At 44.4% G+C, this 24,336-nt stretch overlaps 1 protein-coding gene across 5 annotated transcripts in view; it reads right to left on the bottom strand.

Annotated features, from left to right (window-relative positions):
* Nucleotides 1-24,101, bottom strand: part of gcnt3 (glucosaminyl (N-acetyl) transferase 3, mucin type) — an 88,731-nt gene extending 64,630 nt beyond the window's left edge. For 2 of the 5 annotated variants that reach the window (XR_011889533.1, XM_072281545.1), the window contains exon 1: nucleotides 23,777-24,101. The gene's annotated coding sequence lies outside the window, so the exon portion shown is untranslated. The remainder of the gene's footprint in view (nucleotides 1-23,776) is intronic. The other 3 variants (XM_072281547.1, XM_072281549.1, XM_072281546.1) reach the window with 2 other exon arrangements.
* Nucleotides 24,102-24,336: the final 235 nt, after the last annotated feature.

The following is a 24,336-nucleotide window of genomic DNA, read 5'->3' as shown; positions in this document are numbered from 1 at the left end:
CCCACAGAGACTCCGTAGACATCCCTCAATGGCTTCCTCCTTTTCTGCAGCTGTGACACTTTCTCTGATCACTATGCCCTCACCTCTTTTGCCTCCCTCCCTGTCCTTTCTGAAACATCTAAAGCCTGGCACTCTATGTAACTACTCCTTCCCTTGAGCCATCCAAGTCTCTGTAATGGCCACAACATCATAACTCCAAGTACTGATCCACGCTCTAAGTTCATCCGCTTTGTTCATGATACTCCTTGCATTAAAATAGACACATCTCAAACCATAGGTCTGAGCGTATCCCTTCTCAATCACCTGCCTATCCTCCCTCTCACACTGTCTCCAAGCTTTCCCTATTTGTGACTCAACCGCCCCTTCCTCCATCTCTTCTGTTCAGTTCCCACCGCACCCCTCCCAGCAAGTCTAGTTTAAGCTCTCCCCAGTAGCCTTAGCAAACCTCCCTACCAAGATATTGGTCCCCCTCTGATTCAAGTGCTAGCCATCCTTTTTGTACAGGTCACTCCTGCCACAAAAGAGGTCCCAATGATCCAGAAATCTGTATCCCTGTCCCCTGCTCCAATCCCTCAACCAGGCATTTATCCTCCACCTCTTTCTATTCCTCTTCTCACTGTCACATGGCACAGACAGTAATCCCAAGATTACTACCTTTGAGGTCCTGCTTCTCAACTTCCTTCCTAACTCCCTATAGTCTGTTTTCAGGACCTCCTCCCTTTTCCTCTGGCTGTTCACCTACCAAATTCAGGATATTGTGGACGTGATCAGAAACATCCCGGACCCTGGCAACTGGAAGGCAAACTACCATCCATGTTTCTTTCCTGTGTGCACAGAATCGCCTGTCTGACCCCCTAACTATAGAGTCCCCTTTCACTGCTGCCATCCTCTTCTTTTCCCTGACCTTCTGAGCGACAAGACCAGACTCTGTGCCAGAGGCGCTGCCACTGTTGCTTCCCCCAGGTAAGTCGTTTCCCCCCCCCAACAGTACTCAAACAGGAGTACTTATTGCTAAGGGGGAGAGCCACAGGGGTACTCCCGAGTATCTGACTCTTGCCCTTCCCTTTCCTAACTGCTACCCAGTGTTGTAATGTGAGCATTATTAAAAGTAAGTTGATACTAATTAGGAATGGGGGGGCTGGTTTACTCTTAGCTTCATCCCTCCCTCTCCTGTCTTCTCCTATCATTTCGGATCTCCCCCTCCCCCTCCCACTTTCAAATCTCTTACTATCTCTTCTTTCAGTTAGTCCTGACGAAGGGTCTCGGCCCGAAACATCGACTCTTCCTATAGATGCTGCCTGGCCTACTGTGTTCACCAGCAATTTTTATGTGTGTTGCTTCAAATTCAAGCACCTGCAGATTTCCTCGTGTTTGGGGTTTTACTTCCATTCCTTTTACTTCCGGTGCTTTGTATATAGTGTTCTCACAATGTCATATGGGTTGTAAAAGCCTCTGTATATAAATAACGGTTTTGACGTTCGAGATAAAGTTGTTCTTTGGGCATGAAGTTGTCGAGCGTGCCTTTTTCAAAGCAAAAGTTACCACATATTCTTGGCGACGAGGTAAACTGGTTTTGTGGATGTGTTGGCACATTTCAAACGGGAGCAGCAGCTCCGATAAGGGGCCTCATGTTCAGATGGCTATGCTTGGGCCTATCATTGAATTTGTGGAGGCAATGGGGGACTGGCCAGAGTATGAGGAAAGGTTGGGACACTTCTTCTGTGTTAATGGAATTACTGAGCAGGCTAAGAAGTGCTCTATTCTCCTGAGTGTGTGTGGGGCAAAGACTTACAAGCTAATAAGGAATTTAGCCGCACCACAGAAACCAGGGTACATTCCATATGACAAACTGGTCAAGCTCGTGGGGAACCACTACAATCCAAAACCTTCTGTGATAGTCTAACGGTATAAATTTCACAGCCGTTTCAGGAAGCCAGGTCAGTCTGTGGCCAATTGCGTGGCCGAGCTTTGGCAGCTGTCGGAGCATTGTGATTTCGAAGCGGTGTTAGAAGACATGCTCCGTGATAGATTGGTATGCGGCATTAATAATGACGGTATACAACGCCGCCTGTTAGGCGAAACCCCACCACTGACTTTCAAGAAAGCCTTAGAGATTGCCCAAGGCATGGAGATAGCTGCTAATAATGTCAAGGATATGCAGAAAGGACGTGGGGAGTCGCAGTCAGCGGCAGTACACCGTCAGGAGGGAGACTGGTAAACAGGCAAAGCGGGTGGAATGTTTCCGGAGTGGAGGGATGTACTATGCAAATGACTGCGAATTCAAAAACACTGTCTGCCATGCTTGTCGCAAAAAGGGACATTTAGCTAAAAAGTGCAGAAGTTCAAAGAGTAAGATTAAGCCTGGGCAGGGGAAAGCTCAACAGGCTCAGGCAGCCACACACCATCTAGGAGAAACAGATGAAGAGGCAGCGTGTGCCTACAACATGTTTGCAGTGGAAACAGTTGAGGAACCACCTGAACCATATTATGCCACAGTCACTGTCAGGGGAAAGGACATTAAGTTTGAGAGTGATTCAGGGGCTACTGCATCGGTCGTTAGTGAGGAAACCTACAGGAGGATATGGGGGTCCAACCTGCCTCCCGTTAGACCGTCAAAGCTCAAACTTAGGACCTATACGGGGCAGCCCATACCTCATTTAGAGGTGTTATATGTGGACATCTCAGCCGGGGCTCAGAAGGCTGAAGCCAGGCTAGTGATAGATAAGGGCAGGGGGCCCAGCCTTTTCAGTCACGATTGGCTTCGCAAAATCCAGCTAAACTGGCATGAAATTAAGTATGCACACACAACGGAGGACATTCTGCAGCGGTACAGTGACATTTTCAGGGACGAGCTAGGAACACTGAAGGGTGTGACAGTGGAACTCAATGTCGACCCTGAGGCTACACCACGTTTTTTTAAGCCCAGATCAGTGCCCTATGCCATGAAAGGCAAAGTCGAGGAGGAGCTGGAACGTTTACAGAGGCTGGGCATTATTGAGCCCGTCCAGTTTTCAAGGTGGGCAGCTCCCATTGTTCCAGTTTTGAAGGCAGACAAAACGGTGAGGATATGTGGGGATTATAAGCTTATGGTGAATCAGGTCTCTAGGCTGGAGGAGTACCCATTGCCACGGGTGGATGACCTGTTTGCGACCCTGTCAGGGGGTAAGCTATTCACAAAGCTGGACATGAGTCATGCTTACCAACAGCTGCTGCTTGACGAGGATTTAAAGAAGTACGTCACAATTAATACACACAAGAGATTATTCAAGTACAATCGCCTGGTGTTTGGAGTGGCGTCCAGCCCTGCCATTTTCCAAAGGACAATGGACACTTTGCTGCAGGGGATTCCGCACGTAGTAGTGTACCTTGATAATATTTTGATCATGGAGGCTACAGAGGTGGAGCATTTGGCTAATTTAGAACGGGTGCTGAAGAGGCTCTCAGACGCAGGGCTGCGGTTGAAGTGTGGAAAATGTCTGTTCCTGGCATCGAGTGTGACTTACTTGGGACACAAGGTCACAGCTGAGGGGCTTTGCCCCGTGGAGGACAAAGTGAGAGCTATTAAGGAAGCCCCAAGCCCTAAGACCGTCACGGAACTCAGATCATTTTTAGGCATGGTGAATTATTATGGCAAGTTTCTTTCTGACCTCGCAAGGGTTTTGACCCCACTGTATAAGCTGCTTCACAATGACACTGTGTGGCAGTGGGGTGAAGAGCAGGAGAAAGCTTTCAAGGAAGTGAAAGAACTCCTCCACTCAGTGAAGCTGCTTGTTCACTGTGACCCAGACAAGGAGATCACCCTTGCATGCGATGCCTCGCCCTATGGAGTCGGGGCAGTTCTCTCACATGTAATGGAGGACCGTTCAGAGAAGCCTGCTGGTTTTGCTTCATGTACCCTGACAGCTGCTGAGAAGAGATGTTCACAGCTAGACAAAGAAGGTCTGGCCATTGTTTTTGCGGTCAAACGCTTTCATCAGTATCTTTATGGACGCGTATTTACAATTTATACGGACCATAAACCACTGATAAGCCTGCTCAGTGAGACTAGATGCATCCCACCGCTAGCCTCAGCCAGGGTACAGCATTGGGCTCTTACGCTGTCAGCCTACCAGTACGCTATAGTGTACAGAGCGGGTGGGGATAATGCAAATGCCAATGCACAGAGTCAGCTACCTTTACCTGAGACACCTATTGCTACTTATGTGCCTCCAGAGACTGTGTTTTCATTGGAGAGGCTGTCAGAGACACCTGTAAAGGTGACCCAGATCAAGCAGTGGACAGAGAGGGACCCAGTCCTGTCCCAAGTCAAGACTTTTCTTTTACAAGGTTGGCCCAGATTCGGGGAAGGAGAGGAACAGAGGCCTTATGCCAAACGCAAGGCAGAACTCAGTCTGCAGGATGGCTGCATTTCCTGGGGAGCGAGGGTCATCGTGCCTCCCCCTCGCCATTCACAGATTGTGGAGGAAATTCATGAGACTCATTTAGAATAGAATAGAATAGAATATCTTTATTGTCATTGTTGTGGAGCAATAAAACACAGTTTAGCAGCTCGACGTTGTGCAGCATGACAAAGAATATATACATAAAATAAACTCTAAAACCTCAGGAGTGCAGTCCAAAATTAATAATATATGGATGGGGAGGTAGGACTATTGTACACCTGCCATTCCTGGAAGTGTGATGCATTTAGCTGCCGCCGTCTTAGGAGGGGGGCAGGAGAAGGGAAGGGGGTGTTATACATTTCACTGCTTGTGGGTAGAAGCTGTTAAGGAGTCTCTTTGTTTTTGTCCTTAATGCTCTGTATCTCTTCCCAGAAGGTAGAGGGGAAAACAGGTGATGTCCAGGATGAGAAGGATCCTTTGAAATACAAGTAGCCTTCTTTTGAAGTCTGCCAGTATAAAGGATAATGTTGTGCTAATAACCCACTCTGCTACCCTCACCACCCGCTGCAAGTCCTTCCTGTTCTGTTCTGTGCAGCTGGCAAACCACACTGCACAGCAATACGTCAGGAGGCTCTCTATAGTTGTCCGATAGAAGTTGATCAGCAGGTGAGGAGGGAGGACAGCGTGCTTTAGCTTCCTTAGGAAGTAGAGCCTCTGTTGGGCCTTCCCCACCTGGTAAGAGATATGGGCAGTCCAGGTGAGGTCAGCCGAGATGTGGACGCCGAGGAACTTGAAACTCTCTACTCTCTCCACCTCTTTCCCGTATATGTGCAGAGTGCTCGATGCGCTTTGATATCCTGAAGCCTACTATCAGCTCCTTGGTCTTTGTGATGTTCAAGTCCAGGTTATTATGACAACACAATTCTGTCAAATGCTGTACCTCCTCCCTATAGGCTGTCTCATCACAGTCTGATATGATACCTATTAGGGTGGTATCGTCAGCAAATTTGACAATGGTGTGGGTGGAGTGAATGGTAGAGCAGTCATGGGTGAAAAGAGAATAGAGGATGGGTTGAGAACACACCCCCGTGCTGTACCGGTATTCAGGATGGCTCAATGAAAAGCCTTGCAAGATTTTTCGTTTGGTGGCCAAGAATGTGTCAGGATCTGGAGAACAAGGTAAAATCATGCACGCAATGTTAGACTAATCAGAATACGCCACCACCAGCTCCTTTGCACCCATGGGAGTGGCCTGACCACCCCTGGTCTAGGCTACGTTTGGACTTTGCTGGCCCTTTTATGGGGCAGATATTTCTTGTCATGGTAGATGCGCATTCTAAATGGATCATGAGCAACATCACAGCCCCTTCAACTATAGACAAACTCAGGCAAGTGTTTGAAGTCCACGGGTTGCCTGACACTCTGGTCACTGATAATGGCCCGACATTCACCAGTGAGCTGTTCAGTGAGTTCATGCAGCAGAATGGCATTCATCACATTCGGATGGCCCCTTTCCACCCAGCCTCAAATGGTTTGGCTGAGAGGACTGTTCAGACAGTGAAGGAAGGCCTGAAATGGATGACAGGGGACTCTCTTAGCATTCGGCTTTCACGTGTCCTGTTTAAATACCGCCTCACGCCACAGACTACGACTGCCCGCACTCCAGCAGAGATGCTGCTGGGGCGTAGGCCCAAGTCAAGATTGGACCTGCTATGCTCGGACATGAAGGCAAAAGTGGAGAGAAAGCAGGAAAAGCAGAAGGAGGGACATGATCAACATGCGCGAGAGAGACAGTTAAAACTGGATGACAATGTCTATGTGAGAAACAATCAGCAATGGTTTCCTGGGGTTATTCTTAAGCAGAGTGGTCCCCGTCTCCTATGTTGTTAAGCTGACTGATGGGCGTGTTTTCCGCAGACGTCAGGACCATGTGCGCCTGTGTCATGATACCGGCTCAGAGGCAGACAGTTCCATGGAGTTTCCATTTGTGAGACAGACTACGGTGGAAGCATGTCCACCAGTGACTTTGCCAGAGGGTGAGACGCTGGCAGAGGGGTCGGGGTCCCCTGTGGAGGATGGGCATTTTCACGCAGACATACAGACCCCTCTCGTGCTCCCAACACCAGACCCACTCAAAACACCCTCACCAGCGGTGCCTGCTGGGTCACCGAGGGTAGTGCGCAGATCACAGCGCACTCGTAAGCCTCCCGACAGACTGAATCTTTGACAGGACAGTTCTTTTTTGTTGTTGTTAGATTGAATGTTGAATCTGTCATGTTTTCCAGATGTTTTGTATTGGTAAACTGTTGCTCAGATACTAGTATAAGTTTTCAGGGGTACGCAAATTAATAACACCACTGTTTTTATTTCCTAGTTTTTTACATTTGGGGATGTTGGATTTTGAAGGGGGAGAAGTGTTGTAATGTGAGCATTATTAAAAGTAAGTTAATACTAATTAGGAATGGGGGGGGGGGGGGGGGGGTTACTTCCGTTCTTTTTACTTCCGGTGCTTTGTATATAGTGTTCCTGCCATGCCGTACAGGTTGTAAAAGCCTCAGTATATAAATAACGGTTTTGACATTTGAGATAAAGTTGTTCTTTGGGCATGATATTGTCGAGTGTACCTTTCTCAAAGTAGAAGTTACCACACCACTTAACTGTCTCTCGAGGCCCCGGTGTGACTACTTGCTTATAGTTCCTCTCTATTATCTCCTTACTTTCCCTGACCAGATGAAGGTCATCGAGCTGCATCTCCCGGACATCCACATCTGACATGCAGTACAGAACACTGGCCTCACAGACATACTTCCTATTCCTATTCTTCACAAGTAACTTACCTCGCCTTGACTCGTTATCGCCAAAGCCCCGTTGAGCCAAAGCCCTCCTACTCTGTCTCCCTCTACCCTAAACCCACTCTATAAAGCTGTCTTCTTTTTATACTCTTCCCCTCGGTCTAACTCGCTGACGTCCACGTGCCTGCGCAGTCATACCTTGCAGCGCTGCTAGCTAGTTTTTGCTTGGTGTGACGAAATACCCACAACAAGTTGGATGGGGAGATTAAGTAACATCTATATTGGGTCCAGTGTATGTATTAACTTTTTGGTAATCAGCTATGAGGAGGCATGCTGTGGAAAATTTACAGAAGACATTTATATATCTACAGACACACATGCACAAGATAGAAACAGCTGGTAGCTAAAAGCAAGTATAAATTAGATGGAATGACATAAACAGAACAGGAAGTGGATTACGGGATTTAATTGCCAGTCCAGTGATTGGGCCTGGATTGACAACCTGGTAGTTCTGACATATGTCGAAGTGACCTTGGAGGGTACTTCATTTTCTCTGAAATGTGTGCCATTGTTCTGTGTTGCTAAGTCATGCAAGGACTTCTCCTTCAACCAGATTTTATCTATAGTATTCTAATTTATTATCCAATGACAAGAAAAACAGAAGAAATCTCAAATGGCTAATCCTGATAATGTTGTCATAAAAATAATCAATAAACTGTGCAAAATGGGGGAAATGAAAACTCAAAGGAAAGAAACAGAAGACTCAGAAAACCAGTGCCAATAAATATGTGAAAATAACCAATTTGTTTCTTCCTAATCCTGAAGAGTGCATAATCACTAAAGAATAAGCTCCAACTCAAGGATGATGTTACTGAGGGAAGCAAGCTAGAACAAAGAGTGAAAAAAAATTATGCTTCATGTTTCATTCTAAAAATACATATAACTTTGAGAATTTATGATAAGAGGCGTGGCTACATACAACAAAGTAGCTAAAGAGGTGAACAAAGGTAGTTTGTTTAATTAGTTAGTTATTTTTCAGTAAACACAATCTTACACTCAAAAAACAGACATGAATTCAACTCGTAAATAATTTGGCAGAAAGCTCTTGGCTTCTACTTGGGCCAGTACACTTTAAATGCCTGAACATGTCACTCATTGTTTCTACTTTTTTTAAGACTGTTTTGTAGTAGACCTAAGAGGAAATGAAGACTCTATTTTCTTACTGAATAAATTCAAAGACCGATTATTTTCATTCACCCAAAATAGAACCCATTAATAATAGTCTCCTACAAAGTCATCTGCTTTTTTCTTACCACTACTTTATTTTCAAAATTGTTTCAAAGATGTACTGTATTCAAGACTATTGGATGGTAATATGAACTCTTCATAGCCCACATATAACATGGACAACAAAGATTTTGCTTCCTGAATACTTTTGGGTGTATCTTATAGATTTTGGTCTGCTGGTCATGAAAATCACTACGAAATTTCCCTACCATGCACCATTTTTTTGGCATTGACTATGTTTGCTATTTCAATTCATAATTCAAATCAATTAAAAGGTTGCCCAAAATGTATGCTGAGAAGTTTTCTATCTTGTCATGCCTGGGCATGCTTTGGGTTTCTAGCATGACCCACAACAGTCTTGTCTTTTTAATTGATTCTCCAGTGATAAGCCTGAAAGTTGTTCTGCTACACAACAGCAATGTCCACCCCTCAATACCAATTGGTTATGTAATACATAAAAGGAGACTACTGAAACTTGGAAGTCTTGTTGAAGCACATACAGTATAGCTACTACAATGGGAACATCTGTGGTGATCTGAAAGTAGTAACACTGCTACGAGGAATGCAGCTCGGATACACCATGTAATGTTGTTTCATTTGTGAATGGGACAGACCTGCTCATTGCATTAAAAAGGATTGGCCACTCCATAAGCAGTTGGTTCCAGGTCATAAAAATGTGACATATAAGCCACTTATAGACTTCACAAAGATATTTTGCCTCTTCTTCATATACAATTTGAGCATATTAAAAATTTTGTAAAGTTGATGAACAAGGAAGATGAAGGATTTTGATATTTCAGACAGATGTTTCCCAGAATAACTGACGCCAAGATGAAGGAAGGCATTCTTGTTGGTCCACAAATCAAACAGGTCATCAATGACAGGCAATTTGAGGAACTTTTAATGGAACAGGAGAAAATCGCATAGAAGGCATTAAATGACATTGCTGAAAATTTTCTCGGTAACAACAGAGCACCAAACTACAGTATGTGCAGCTGGTTAACAACAAGCTTCCAGCATACAAAACCATGTAGTGCAACATGTCACTGAAGATTCATTTTCTGCATTCCCATTTAGCCTTCTTCCCTGCAAATCTTGGCACGGTCAGTGATGAGCATGGTGAAAGGTTTCACTAGGACATTGTGGTCATGGAGAAACAGTATCAGGGCAAATGGAATCCATCAATGCTATAAGACCATAAGACAAAGGAGCAGAAGTCGGCTATTCGGCCCATCGAGTCTGCTCCGCCATTTTATCATGAGCTGATCCACTCTCCCATTTAGTCCCACTCCCCTGCCCTCTCACCATAACCTTTGATGCCCTGGCTACTCAGATACCTATCAATCTCTGCCTAAAATACACCCAATGACTTGGCCTCCACTGCTGCCCGTGGCAACAAATTCCATAGATTCACCACCTTCTGACTAAAAAAATTTCTTAGCATTTCTGTTCTGAATGGGCGCCCTTCAATCCTTAAGTCATGCCCTCTCGTACCAGACTTCCCCCATCATGGGAAACAACTTTGCCACATCCACTCTGTCCATGCTGGCTGATTATTGTTGGACACTTAAGCAAGAAGCCTCCGACACTGAGAACAAACAAAAATCATCAACGAAACGTTCTAGCTTTGTTGAAATATTGCAAAGTGTCAGCACCATTGTACAATTAAACACATTATATTCAATAAATGTTAATTCCTTGTTTCTCCAAATTCTTATGTGATACTAGTTGTCTGATATATTTGTATTCAGCTTCAAGCAGTTTATCATAATCAGAAGAAAGTGCTGAGGAATCAATACTTTGGAAAAAATTTGCTATCCAGAGTGATAACTTCAAAAGTGGAACACGTACCTTTTTCCTGACTTATGAAAGCTATTTGGAAATTCTGTACTCTTAAAGCCAGTATTCCTTACACTGTTTAAACTACCTGGTACAAATACCAGGTTGTTTTCACATTTGGCTAAGATAATACTGGAAAATATATTATAGAAGCCTTGGAAATACACCTCCTACAACTAATAAAGTGGCCATTGAGTGTATGTTCAGGTCTTCTGCTGCTGTAGCCCATCAACTTCAACCTTAAATCTGTTGTGCATTCAGAGATGCTCTTCTGTACAACACCGTTGTAATGTGTGGCTATTTGAGTTTCTGTTGCCTTCCTGTCAGCTTCAACCAGTCTGGCCATTCTCCTCTGACCTTTCTGATTAACAAGTTTTTTTTCACCTAGAGAACTGCTGCTCTCTGGATATTTCAATTGTATTTATTTCCAACATCTCCGCCCCCCCCCCCCCCACTGGCAGTGCACTCCAGGCTCAGAAATCTCTTTTAACCTTTCCGTCCAACTAGTATGTTGTCATGTATTTTACATTTCCACACACAGAAAAGACTCAGAATGACAATTAGAATCAGGTTCATTACCACAGGCATGTGTTGTGAAATTTGTTAACTTAGCAGCAGCAGTTCAATGCCATACATAATATAGAAGAAGAAGAAATAAAATAATAATAAATAAATAAGTAAATCAATTACAGTATATGTATATTGAATAGATTAAAAATTGTGCAAAAAACAGAATATATATTAAAAAAGTGAGGTAGTGTTCACGGGCTCAATGTCCATTTAGGAATCGGATGGCAGAGGGGAAGAAGCTATTCCTGAATTGCTGAGTGTGTGCCTTCAGGCTTCTGTACCTCCTACCTGATGGTAACAGTGAGAAAAGGACATGCCCTGGGTGCTGGAGGTCCTTAATAATGGACACTGCCTTTCTGAGAAACCGCTCCTTGAAGATGTCCTGGGTACTTTGTAGGTACCCAAGATGGAGTCGACTAAATTTACAACCCTCTACAGCTTCTTTTGGTCCTGTGCAGAAGCACCCCCCCCACCATACCAGACAGTGATGCAGCCTGTCAGAATGCTCTACATGGTACATTTATAGAAGTTTTTGAGTATATTTGTTGACATAACAAATCTCTTTGGACTCCTAATGAAGTACAGCTGCTGCCTTGCCTTCCTTATGTAAGGGGGTTTCAACTTTTATGTTACTGCGGAGGCTAATTAAAATGGCCTCTTTGTTATGTTAATCTGGGGAATGCGACTTTGTTGTGTTAAACGCTGAGAAAGTTTGCGCTAGCAGCTTGTTTTGGTTTAGAGGGTGATAAGAAATACGTTATGAACCAATTGGGATAGTTGTTATGGTTTTGGTGTATTTGAAGATACTGCATGCACGGGGTTTTGGGGGAGAAGGCAGGAGAGCGAGACAGAGGATGGACAAGGTGCTGTGATGTCCGCTAATGGGGTCCGACCCCGAGGAGGGCGTTCAGCGAGGAGACGGAGACAGACTCGTGTGGAGCATCTGGTCGACCACCATTGTTGGTCCCAGGCGGCCGGTCGAGGTGGTCCGAGGGGTCGGAGGGTGAAGAAGAGGGTCCTTGAGCTCCAATTGTTTTGTGCACGAAGAGATTGAACTTTGGTAAGAGTGGCGCCTTTTATTTTCCTTTTATATTTTATTCTCTCTTAATTATATAGTTCCAGTAATATCTATAAACTGTATATCATTTAATTGCATCTGGTGTATTGTCTGTTATTTGGGCGGGGCAGGGTACCTCACACAGCATCCACACAAACTAATTACCCAGTTTGGCGGGGCCGAGGCAGTTTCCCTAGACGACAGCGAGCTGAGCGACCCTGAGGGTGGCCGGGGGGGGCTACATTGTGGGGGCTCGTCCGGGATTGAGTCTGCTGGTATGCTGTGAGGGTGCCCTGTTTAAATCTGTAATGTGTGTCTCTGTGGGTTATTTGCTGGTGATTGCTGTATGTGTTGTGGGTGCAGTCTTTGTTCGAGTTCGGGCTGGCATTGACAAGTTGGAGGTGGCACTCAAGGCTGTCCATGCGGTTGGGAGAGAGAGGAAAGAGTGGTCTGATTTGGAGGTAGGGTCTGCGAAAAAAATGTTCTAGCTCTGGCAGGCTCCGCCTGGCACTTGGGATAGTGTCCACCCCAAGAGGGGCAGAGGCGTGTGAGACGTGGGTGGAGCAGATCTCTCAGTTGTTAGTTGAGTGGCAGTGCTCGGCTGAGGGAGAGCGACAGGGATTGGTTGAAAGTTTGAATAGGCGGGCTGGTGATGGTGTTAGAGTTGTCAGGTTCACTTACACTGTAGTGACAGCTGTCAGTTATTTGAAAAAGGGGGGAAAGTTTTCAGTGTGTCTTCGCTGGCTAGGAGGGCGGCTAAATTGCTTGTAGTGCCAGGGGGATCATTTCAGGGGATCAGCCCCTCCCTCAGTTGTTCAGCTGATCAGAGAGGGGTCGGGAAACTTAGTGGAGGCCCAGTGGGGGAACAGCTTGGGGTCTCTGGGGAAGCACATTCCCAGCAATGTACCGATGAACCTCCGAAAGGAAAAGACCCTATTCTTGAAGGCTTAGAGGGGCCACGCCCCAGGGTGTCGCTATGGATAGACGGAAGCGATGCTCAAGCTATCCTCGACCCCGGGGTGCAGGACAAGTTGTTGTACAGTTCGTTTTACAAACGGTGTCTGAAACATTTATCCTTGACAACCGCAAGGGCACCGGAGACTTTGGGTACTAGTGGCAGTAGTTATCCAGAAGATGATGATTGGTTAATGACCCTGGAAGTCATGGAGGCATTTTCTGGGCACCCAGCGTGTCAAGTTGCTTCTGAGGACGTGTGTAGCAGCCTTGAGCCGGTACCAAATTTAAACGAGAAGCAGCGGTGGTACGGCTTGGGGAAAGTAGCTGAGGGTGAGACCCTCTTAGTAGATGCTCTGAACTACCACGAGGGAGGGGAGTTGACGCTGAAGACACCTCAGTGAGAGAGAGGTCACGGCAACTGAACCCTAGCGGCGTGGAAGATGAAGGCAGGGTGTGTATGGATTATGCGATGTGGTTTAATGTGCTGCATCTGAGGAGTGGATGTTGCCAGATCCTGAGGAGTGCGGCTGTTGAGCTGAAGATGGCTGTTACTAGTTCCCTAGGATTCTTCCGATCCGAAAAGATGCCCAAGGGCATATCCGGAGCCCCTGCAGCCTTCCCGTGGGGCATGAGGAAGACCATGGGGGAAGTGAAGGTGTGTGGAGTTTTGGCGTATGTGGATGACCGCCTAGAGCTTGGATTCGCTTGGGGAGACTGTGAGGCGAGGCGAGTGGCTGAGCCGGAGCGACCGAAGCGAAGTGTCAAATGTGGAGGAGTTTTTGGCCGGAGGAGTTTGGTGTAATGTGAGAAAAATGACCCGACACACCAGTTGAACTTCCTTGTGTTGGGACAGATGGTGGTGGACCGGGGGATGGAAACCCAGGTCATCAATCTGAATGAGACACAGGGAAGCGAGGGGATTTGCACCACACTGCGGTCATGTACTGATGAATTAATCCAGCGAGAAGAAACAATGACTCACCTTCGAAGGGATCAGCAGAAACTCAAGACGTCCATTCAGAACAGATTGGAAGACTTACAAGTTGGGGAAGATCAAAGAAGTGTTCTGCCTAAGGTCAACAGAAAACTGAGAGCCCAGGGAGGGAGTTTGACTACACTCCCGAGGAGGTGAAGAAATGGAGGACAGATCTCGGAAAAGGGAGGCGGACGCTTGAAAGGAACCTGAAGGTGACTGTCGCGAGTTTAAATGAAGTGGAAAAACTGAAAGTTGACCTGGAAGGCGCCCACAGGAAGAAACAACTGGAGGCTGAACATTCTTTAACTGCTGCTTTTCTGGTCAGGGTGGAAGAAGCTGGTGAGGTAACTGCGTCCCAGATTGAGATGGCCAGGAACCCTGAGTCAGAACTGCTGAGGCTGTGGCGAGAGTTGAAGGAGTCCCCGAAGAAGCTGACGTCTCGACTGCAGGAGGCTGAAGGGGTAGCCCCGTCTAAATGTTTCAGTTTGGAGAAACTCAAACAGCAGCTACCGATCGAAGGAATGAGGAAGGATACGGATTCGAAGGATGATGTGCTGCACATGTGGTACATGCTGCCTTTCGCTAACTTCCCCGTGATTGAGCAAGAGACCTTTGGCCCTTCTCCCACTGAGTCAGGTGTAGTGGGGAGGGCTAGCTGTGGGCAGTCTGAGTTGAGGCAGGATTGGGAAGGAGTAGAGACGGGGCCCCGGACACGGGGCAGGGGACTCCGAGCTGTAGTGGTGGCCTGAGTGAGAGAGAGTTGGCAAGCGGGCCCGAGGTATCCCTAGTAGTGTCTGAGCCTTTTGGGTTTAGGAGGTCTCGGAAGGTTAAGAAGCTCCCAGATAGGTTGGCCTATGTAGCGCCCGTGGGACGGGAGTAAGGTCCACTGTTTGGGGAGCACTGTCACTGTGTGTATCTGTGTATGTGTGTGTTGTGTGTCTGCAGGACTGGTTGGCAAGTTATTTAGAAGTCATGAGGACATGACTTTATTTGGTGGGGGGGAGAGTGTAAGGGAGTTTCGACTTTTATGTTACTGCGGAGGCTAATTAAAATGGCCTCTTTGTTATGTTAATCTGGGGAATGCGGCTTTGTTGTGTTAAACGCTGAGAAAGTTTGCGCTAGCAGCTTGTTTTGGTTTAGAGGGTGATAAGAAATACGTTATGAACCAATTGGGATAGTTGTTATGGTTTTGGTGTATTTGAAGATACTGCATGCACGGGGTTTTGGGGGAGAAGGCAGGAGAGCGAGACAGAGGATGGACAAGGTGCTGTGATGTCCGCTAACGGGGTCCGACCCCGAGGAGGGCGTTCAGCGAGGAGACGGAGACAGACTCGTGTGGAGCATCTGGTCGACCACCATTGTTGGTCCCAGGCGGCCGGTTGAGGTGGTCCGAGGGGTCGCAGGGTGAAGAAGAAGGTCCTTGAGCTCCAATTGTTTTGTGCACGAAGAGATTGAACTTTGATAAGTGTGGCGCCTTTTATTTTCCTTTTATATTTTATTCTCTCTTAATTATATAGTTCCAGTAATATCTATAAACTGTAAATCATTTAATTGCATCTAGTGTATTGTCTGTTATTTGGGCGGGGTGGGGTACCTCACACAGCATCCACACAAACTAATTACCCAGTTTGGGGGGGCCGAGGCTGTTTCCCTAGACGACAGCGAGCCGAGCGATCCTGAGGGTGGCCGGGGGGGCTACACTTATAACTACATCGATATGTTGGGACCAGGTTAGATCCTCAGAGATCTTGACACCAGGAACCTGAAACTGCTCACTCTCTCCACTTCTGATCCCTCTATGAGGATTGGTATGTGTTCCTTCATCTTACCCTTCCTGAAGTCCACAATCAGCTCTTTCATCTTACTGACGTTGAGTGCCAGCTTGTTGCTGCGGCACCACTCCACCATTTGGCATATCTCTCTCCTGTATGGCCTCTCATCAGCATCTGACGGATGCCTATATATCTACTACATAAAGTCCTGGAGGCAATTCTAGCGGGCTGGGCTACCGACAGCATTTGATGGCTACATCCAAATTCTTGATGCATTTAAAAATCTTGCACAAAATGTCAATAAACTTGGCAGGACTTCAACAACAATTTGGCATAGGTATTGTGCAGATCATTGAGCTCAGACTTTCCAAGGTGGAGCTGTTGCCATGGCCCACTCAAGACCTGTGGAACCCTTGAAGGGCAGTACAAATTGCTACAGTGGCTTTGGAACTCCAATTGAAATTTCAGCAAGTTAACAATTTCTTCTCCCATCGACCAAGAGGATTATACAGGAGAAAGGCACTGCTGCACCCAGACACCGCCCTTTGCCCGTGTCCTTTCTAGCCAGGCTGTTGCAACCTAGACTAGGAACCTGAAACCAGACATCAGAAGGTAAAGGAGCTCAGGTGTCACACCACCATCTACTTACCCACTCCCTTGAATTTTTTTGTCCCTTACCTACACTAAGAGGTAAGGTATTGTAGTACATGGTCGACAGCCCGCACCACATTCCTGGTGGCCAGTGCTATTTATTGTCCTTGTTTTAAAATGCTTTTGTGGGATTATAGTGGGATGTTTAAGTTCATTTATTGTTACATTTTAGAATGGGTTATACAGTTATTCACATCTGTGTTTGTGGGTCACCCTGACTGTAACCGGGGTGTGTAATAATCACCTGTATGTGACTGAGTGGCCATACTCCCTGGGTCTTAGCACCCAGTCTGTTTTTGTGCTTGTCACCATAAAACCAGCAGTTAAGCTAAATGAAATTCTCTCGTCTGTCATCATAGACCAAATGCTCGCCACATTGGTGTGAGAGTGGGTTTAAAAATTAACAATGAGCTCCTTCATCGGGACTGGATGGGAAGGTGAGAAGTCAAAATAAGAAGGTGGGGGGAGGGGAGGAAGAAGTATAAGGTGGCAGGTGATAGGTGAAACCGGGGTGGGGGGGGTGCAGTAAAGAGCTGGGAAGTTGATTGGTGAAAGAGATAATGGACTGAAGAAGGGGGAATATGACATAAGAGGAAAGAAGACCATAGAAGAAAGGTAAAGGGGTGGACCCCAGCGGGAGGTGATGGGCAGGTAAGAAGATCAGGTGAGAGAGGGAATCAGGAATGGGGGAATGGTGAAGGACAGAGAGTGGGGGGGGGTCAATTACTGGAAGTTGGATAAATCGATGTTCATGCATCATGAAGTTGGAGGTGACAAAAATGGAATATAAGGTGTTCCTCCTCAAATCTGAGTGTGGCCTCATCGTGGCAGTAGAGGAGGCCACAGACTGACATGCCGTAATGGGAATGGGAGGTAGAATTGAAATGGGTGGTCACCAGATGATCTCACTTTTTGTGGTGGGTGGAACAAAGGTGCTCAACGAATAGGTGTCCTGATCTACATCAGGTCTCACAGATATACAGGAGGCCACGCTGGGAGCACCAGATATAGCAGATGACCCCCAACAGACTCATTCGTGAAGTGTTGTTTCACCTGGAAGAACTGTTTGGAGACCCTGATGGTAGTGAGGGAGGAGGTGTAGCTCTTGTTCCACTTGCAAGGATAAGTACCAGGAGGGAGATCAGTGGGGAGGATGAGTGGGTAAGGGAGTCACATAAGGAGAGATCCCTGCAGTGATGGGAGAGAAAGATGTGTTTGTTGGTGGGATCCCGTTGGAGATGGCGGAAGTTATGGAGAATGATGTGCTGGATGCGGAGGCTGGTGGGGTGATGGGTGAGGATAAAAGAAACCTTATCCCTGATGCAGCAGTGGAAGGATGGCATAAAGGCAGACGTGCGCAAAGTGGAAGAGATGCAGGTGAGGGCAGTGTTGATGCAGGAAGGAAAACCCCTTTCTTTGAAGAAGGAGAACATCTCAGTTGTCTTGGAAGAAGAACATCTGACTTATTGCTATACTGAGTAATACTAGAATAATAACGTGAATTGTACTTCATCCACAAGAATTGACATCCCTACTTTTATCTGACCATAAAACTTCTTATAAGAAATTCTACAAGGTCAATAGAGCACAGAAAGGATTGATTATTTTTTATGGTATTAAGTAAACTGTGTACTAAATATATGAAATGCCAAAGTTACCTACTTTCACACGGCCATGAACCACTGCTAATACCACATTTTATGAAATGAGACTATATATCCACTACAAGCTATGATTACCCTCATATGACTAACAATTTGCATAATCTTTCAAGATAAAAATACAATGAAATATAAACAATACTATTCTGTCATTGAATCAAACCCAGCCTTGCCTTAACCTGAAATATAACTGAACAAGCAAGCAATGTGAATCATTGAATACTAGTCAGGACAATAACATACCAGCAATCTCACTGTTGCTCCCTCCTGGAATAAACAAATTAACCAAATTATTGCAACCTGGGTGTTTATTCTTCTGGTGTCCTACTTACCTGCTGTGCTCAACAGAAGAGAAAATTAATTCTTGTTACATTGATAGTTTTACTGTTGCACTTGCAAAGTTTTTTTTGCTTTCTGTCGTTCTATTCATTGGTTCTACAGAATAATTTCTCCTTTGATTGCAAAATATGAATCACAGGAATGAGCTCACTCATCCTAAATGTTCTAAAGCATTGGGGCTTTGAGATTACATACACAGACACTGGCCCAAATCCCCACCAAATCTAGTGAGTGGAGTAACTTGTTTGACAAAGGTTGGTGCTTGTCTCCTTTCAATAGCTCAAAGTTTATGAACTAGTTCCAGATTGGGTGATATGTTTTATTTGCATATTTGTTCAGATTTGCTTAGGATTTGGAACGGCACTATTTAACCCTTCGAGGCGATGCAGGTTCTCACTTGTTTCCCTGCTGACATTCAACTTTGTCTTAATGTTCCTGTCACCTGCCTGCACGTGCGGTAATCTATTGCATCCAGTTAACATTCCACCACACCTTCAGAATCAAGAGAAAACTGGGGCATCAAAGAGAATCCTACGTTGGAAATATAAATACTGCAGATGGGTTCAGGATTGAGCCTGGGTTCCTGCAATATGCCATGAATGCTTACTGAAACTAGGCTGCCTCATCTAGGATCATTGCAACATTTTTTTGAAAGAGACAAGTGATTTGTTAGGATTACCATTAAATACTTCCATGCAAATTCACCTGGAAAAAAATAGCGAGGAATGAATTTTAAGCACAAACTAAAACCAGGATAAAAAGTACTGGATCTTGAAAGATGTAATCATTTCATGTTTAGAAATTAAAATTTTTGGTTTGCCAATGACAGAACATAGATTTTTATCCCCTTCAGCCTATCGGATGATCGCATTTGTTACTTTAATGGCCAAAAGATCCATTTTATTGAACTGGAAGGAGACCAACCCTCCTACCACATTTCAATGTTTTTTCCAAACTATATCATGTTTAATTTTAGAAAAAATCAGAAGTGACATTTTTGATCCTTCAGTTAAATTTGAAGGGACTTGGAAACCATTTATTCAACATTTTCATATGATGTAATTTGACCTTTCGGAATCCTTCTTATTAACTTAAAATATATGAATGGAGGAGCGGAGTTGACGACATTATTGAACGTATTCCATTTAAGATATTGGTCCAGCCTTGCTTTGTTCCGTTTGCTTCTTTTTTTGGGGGTTTAGTATTTAGTTTTTTTTGGCGGGGGGCGGGTTTCTTTGTATTTTATTTTTCTTTTTATTTCTTTTTTCTCTATGATTAAGAGTTCGGAAGTCTATCACACCTGTATTATTTGAAATCTTTTTTGTACATGTTTATCAACAATAAGATTATTCCAATCTCTCTGTATCAATATATTCTGTTTATAATTATTCTGTTTATAATTTTTGGAAAATTAATAAAAAGATTTAAAAAGAAAGAAAGAAATTAAAATATTTTCATGTCATGCTGAACATTTGGCATTTATGCTCAGAGAGGCATAACAGCAATGAGATCCTCACTGATCAGTTGGGAACTGGAGGAATTACAAAAGATGGAAGTATTCTCACCAGTAAACAAGTTGTGGGTGATCTAACTGAGAATAAGGTAAAAAAAACACAAGCTGTATTTTTTTGTTGTAGGGATTGTTGGGGAATAGTAAGCCATTTTCAGAGGGCAAAGAGTATGGTAATCATTAATATATGAAAGAACCAGTCTTTAAACTACTTCCAAATATACTTTATAAGCAGTAATCTAAAAGATATAAAAACTTTATATATTTTGAGTTTCTTCTACAGGTTTGCTTCAGACTCAAATGTCTCTTTATACATGACAGGGAGCATCCAAAACATAACAAAAATTGGAAAAAAACTGGAAATATTTTTTGCATAAAGATAGCACATATAGCTATCCAAAAAGGATTTAGTCAATGATCTAATTCAGTTAATTGAAATATTCTAGGTGGGCATGAGATGTGAATGTATATGGGTGAAAAGTAAGTTAGATACAGCTATGATCTAATTACTGTAAATCGATCCATTTAAAAGGAAAAACACATCAAGGATCTGAATTGCTTTTCCCCATCCCTACATTAGTCTCAATCAATATATTGATAACCATCAGAGAGAAATATATCAAACTCACAATCTACTGTGGAAATTGTCACTTACTAACTACCTAACAAGATTGTCTAATATCTTGACCAGGATTATACAGCTAAGGTAGCATTGTTTAATTCTGCTTACTTGTATTCATGTAATAATTTGCCAATTCCTGTCTACAAAATTGACTGATTTGAACATCTACAATTATGCAAAAACTGCAACTTGCCCTTATCAAGTTACTGTATAAATCTATGGCAGAAAGTTCTCAGTAGAAAAATCTATTTTATGGTGTCACAAATATCAGTATAAGGCCAACTCTCCTCTCTTATTTCAGAAAATGAACTATTTAAATGGTGGTGTGTCATGCTTCAGATTCTAAATTACTGTTGGGCATCCTTGAAAGGTTCTTTTGTCTTTTTTTCACAAACTCTCTTTATCTAATCTTTCTGCCTTCACTTTCAATTTCTGTAACTGATGTAACTCTGGTGCACTTTTTCCTTTATTTGCTCAGCTGTTCATTCATGGTCAATGGTCGTATTTGCAATTCATAAGACCATACGAGATAGAAGCAGAATAAGGACATTCAACCCATTGAGTCTGCTCTGCTATTCCATATTGGCTGATTTATTATCTTTTGACTCCATTCTCCTGCCTCCTCCCCATACCCTTTGACGTCCAAACTAATCAACAACCTATCAACCTCTGCATTAAATATACCCAATGATTTGGACTCTACAGCTGTCTGTGGCAATGAAATCCAGATTCACCACCCTCTGGCTAAAAAAAATTCCTCCTCATTGCTGTTCTAAAGGGCCGTCCTTCTATTCCTAGACTTCTCCGAAGGAAATCAGAAAGGTATTTATGCAGATCCCAAAGCAAATATATTTTAAAACATCCAAATAGAATCTCCAGTTCAGAAGAATATTATTGATCTTGAAAGGAGCGTGAGTACTTTACTGGAATGATACCTAGACACCAAAAAGAGAAGCCTTGACTTTAGATGACTATTGTTTGCTTTGATTATTTCAAGATACATATTTGGAAATCATTAGATTAGGGAGTACAAAATTATTCCTTCCGATTGAGAAGAGGACTTTGTCTAATAATTGGAGCAAGGTCATTCAGGGAGGAAAACATCACAGTTAACTACTGATGCCTGATTAATTGTTTGTCCTAGATCTGCAATGAGAGATTTTTGATTAACATTGAGGTCCTTCAGGACCAGCAGGACACTCCACCCTGCAACCCGACCTAACCTAGTCATAGAAAATTCCTAATGACTAACTGACTTTTTGACTGCGGTGGAAATGGGAGCAGCTAAAATAACCGGACAGACACTCCTTCACGGGGAGAACGTACATACTCTTTACAGACAGTGCCAGAATTGAACTCCGAGAACATGAGGAAATCTGCAGATGCTGGAAATTAAAGCAACACGCATAAAAGATACTGGTGAATGCAGCAGGCCAGGCAGCATCTATAGGAAGAGGTATAGTTGACGTTTCGGGCCGAGACCCTTCGTCAGGACCAACTGAAGGAAGAGCCAATAAGAGATTTGAAAGTGGGAGGGGGAGGGGGAAATCCAGAATGATAGGAGAAGACAGGAGGGGAAGGGATGGAGCTAAGAGCTGGAAAGTTGATTGGCAAAAAGGATATGAGGCTGGAGAAGGGAGAGGGTCCTGGGACGGGAGGCCTAGGGAGAAAGAAAGGAGGAGGGGAGCCCAGGGAATGGGCAAGGAGTTATAGTGAGAGGGACAGAGGGAGAAAAAAGAGAGAAAAAAATTAATAATAATAATAAATAAATAAGGGATGGGGTACAAAGGGGAGGTGGGGCATTAACAGAAGTTAAAGAAGTCAATGTTCATGCCATCAGGTTGGAGGCTACCCAGAGGGAATATAAGGTGCTGTTCCTCCAACCTGAGTGTGGCTTCATCTTGACAGTAGAGGAGGCCGTGGATAGACATATCAGAATGGGAATGGGACGGGGAATTAAAATGTGTGGCCACTGGGAGATCCTGCTTTCACTGGTGTTCAGGGAACTCCGAATGTTGGTTCCCCCGAGCAACAGTATCGCTCTAACAGCTACGCTACCGTGGCACCCCTGTCGGTGAAGGTATTATCACAATCCTGCTGGGGAGGGGTTCCAGTGATGATGAAAGAACGATGAGATATTTCTAAGTCAGGGTAGAATGCCGTCTTGAAGAAGAACCTGCAGTTGTTGATATTCCCGTATTGCACACTTGAGCTGAAAAGCTTAGGTAACAAAAACTCCCATGCATTTTTAGATGGCACACAGTACGGTGGTATAGGGAGTAAACACTTAGGGTGATGGATGTGGTGCCATTCAAGTGGATTACTTTGCCCCGACTTCTGTCAAGTTTTTGTTGTATGTTCCTAGAGCTGCATTTAAGGCGAGTCGTAAATAAGCGAGTCGCTGGGCTGCGGCTACTTCGGAAAAAAAAACTACAAGCAGAAAAGGCATTTGCTCACCAACAGTTTCTCAGTATCAATAAATTGCAAAAAGAACAGAATAAATTAAAATAATTTCTATTAAAAAATCACCTTGCATTGTCGCATTGCCGTTTGATTGTTCTTACCGACTAGTGTACTAGCAACCCCGTTTTCTTCCAATAAAGGACTTCACTGGCTGAAAGGTAGTGTTACATTGCGAGGCGCTATATAAATCTGTCACCTTCTATTTGTTAATTTTAATCGATATGCAGCTGATTCCATCATACATTAAAATTGTTAAAGTACTTTTATCGCTGACACATTACTAGTTGCCGTCCGTCAAATTACAAGGCAAGTAAAAAAATGTGGGGCAAAAAGTTCAAAAACGTCTTACTGAAGGACCAGGTCGTTAGATGGGCCGCTCCAGAAAGTTCTGGGATATTACCTCTCGAGCGGTACAAGATTACAGTGTAAGAGACACTGTACTGTAAAAGTGCAGAAGGACACAACTTACATCCAAGCAGAAGCCCAATCCAGGACGTGCTCCGGCGGCATTCCTAATGAACGTGCAGCCTATTTTTTGACAAGAACTTCTGAAAAACCAGGCTAGCTCTCTTGTACTACTATCTACTCTTTATAAGTACAGTACTGGGTTTTAGGCCACAAGGAAGAGCTATTCCCCACTACTGCACTGAATTATTTATTTTACGCGCGGAGCCCCAATGCCAAAAAGCAACCGTTTAAATGCCAAGAAAAGAAGTAAGATCTGAATGCATCCTCGGCTTCTCGGCACTGGGAGGACATAGTATACGCCTGCGTATTTATGTAAAAATGTAAATACCGTTGCCGTAACAAGAATGAATACATCGTACGGTGCAATTAGCCTTGAAACTGTAAGAGATGAATAAACTGACGTTACGGTAGCAGCAATGCAAAAACTTACTGCATGTCCAGATCCTGGAAGCAAAGAGCTTCACTTTATTTCGCTTGGTTCCATAGTTGCGCGGAGCTCTGCGGGAGAGAACGCTAAGATAAACGGACAAGCAACGTGCTAGGAACTACACCGTCCCGCACTGACAGCACGCTTCCTCTGCGTACACTTTCTCTTCCTGTTGCTTCCACCAAGCTCTTCTTGCGGATGTCACGTACCTGTGTGCCCCTAGATGAGTACTGGCTTAGCTGCCGCTAGGTAACGGTAGTCAAAAGAGAGCGTTTCGCTCCCTTCGTTCGCGCTGCGGCGGCGTTGCTCCTCGAACTGCCTGCAAGCATTGGTCATGCTTTGAGGAAATAGGAGCTGATATTGTTGAATTTGCATCTCGAAAAGGAAGTCAGGTCTTTTGATAGGAGTGAGTTGGCAGAGCGTATACCATGAGATTGACAAGAATGTGGTAAATCGGGTTTTGCAATAATGGGAGGAAATATAAATAAAACGCATCCAAATTTATTTTTAAAAAAAGAATCCTCCTATACGTCCAGTGATTGTGGTAGAATTGTATTAATAGG

This window comes from Mobula birostris, chromosome 17, assembly GCF_030028105.1.
Source record: "Mobula birostris isolate sMobBir1 chromosome 17, sMobBir1.hap1, whole genome shotgun sequence".
NCBI lineage: Eukaryota > Metazoa > Chordata > Chondrichthyes > Myliobatiformes > Myliobatidae > Mobula > Mobula birostris.
Note: the sequence above shows the minus strand (reverse complement) of the source record. Positions and strands in the feature narration are given on the sequence as shown.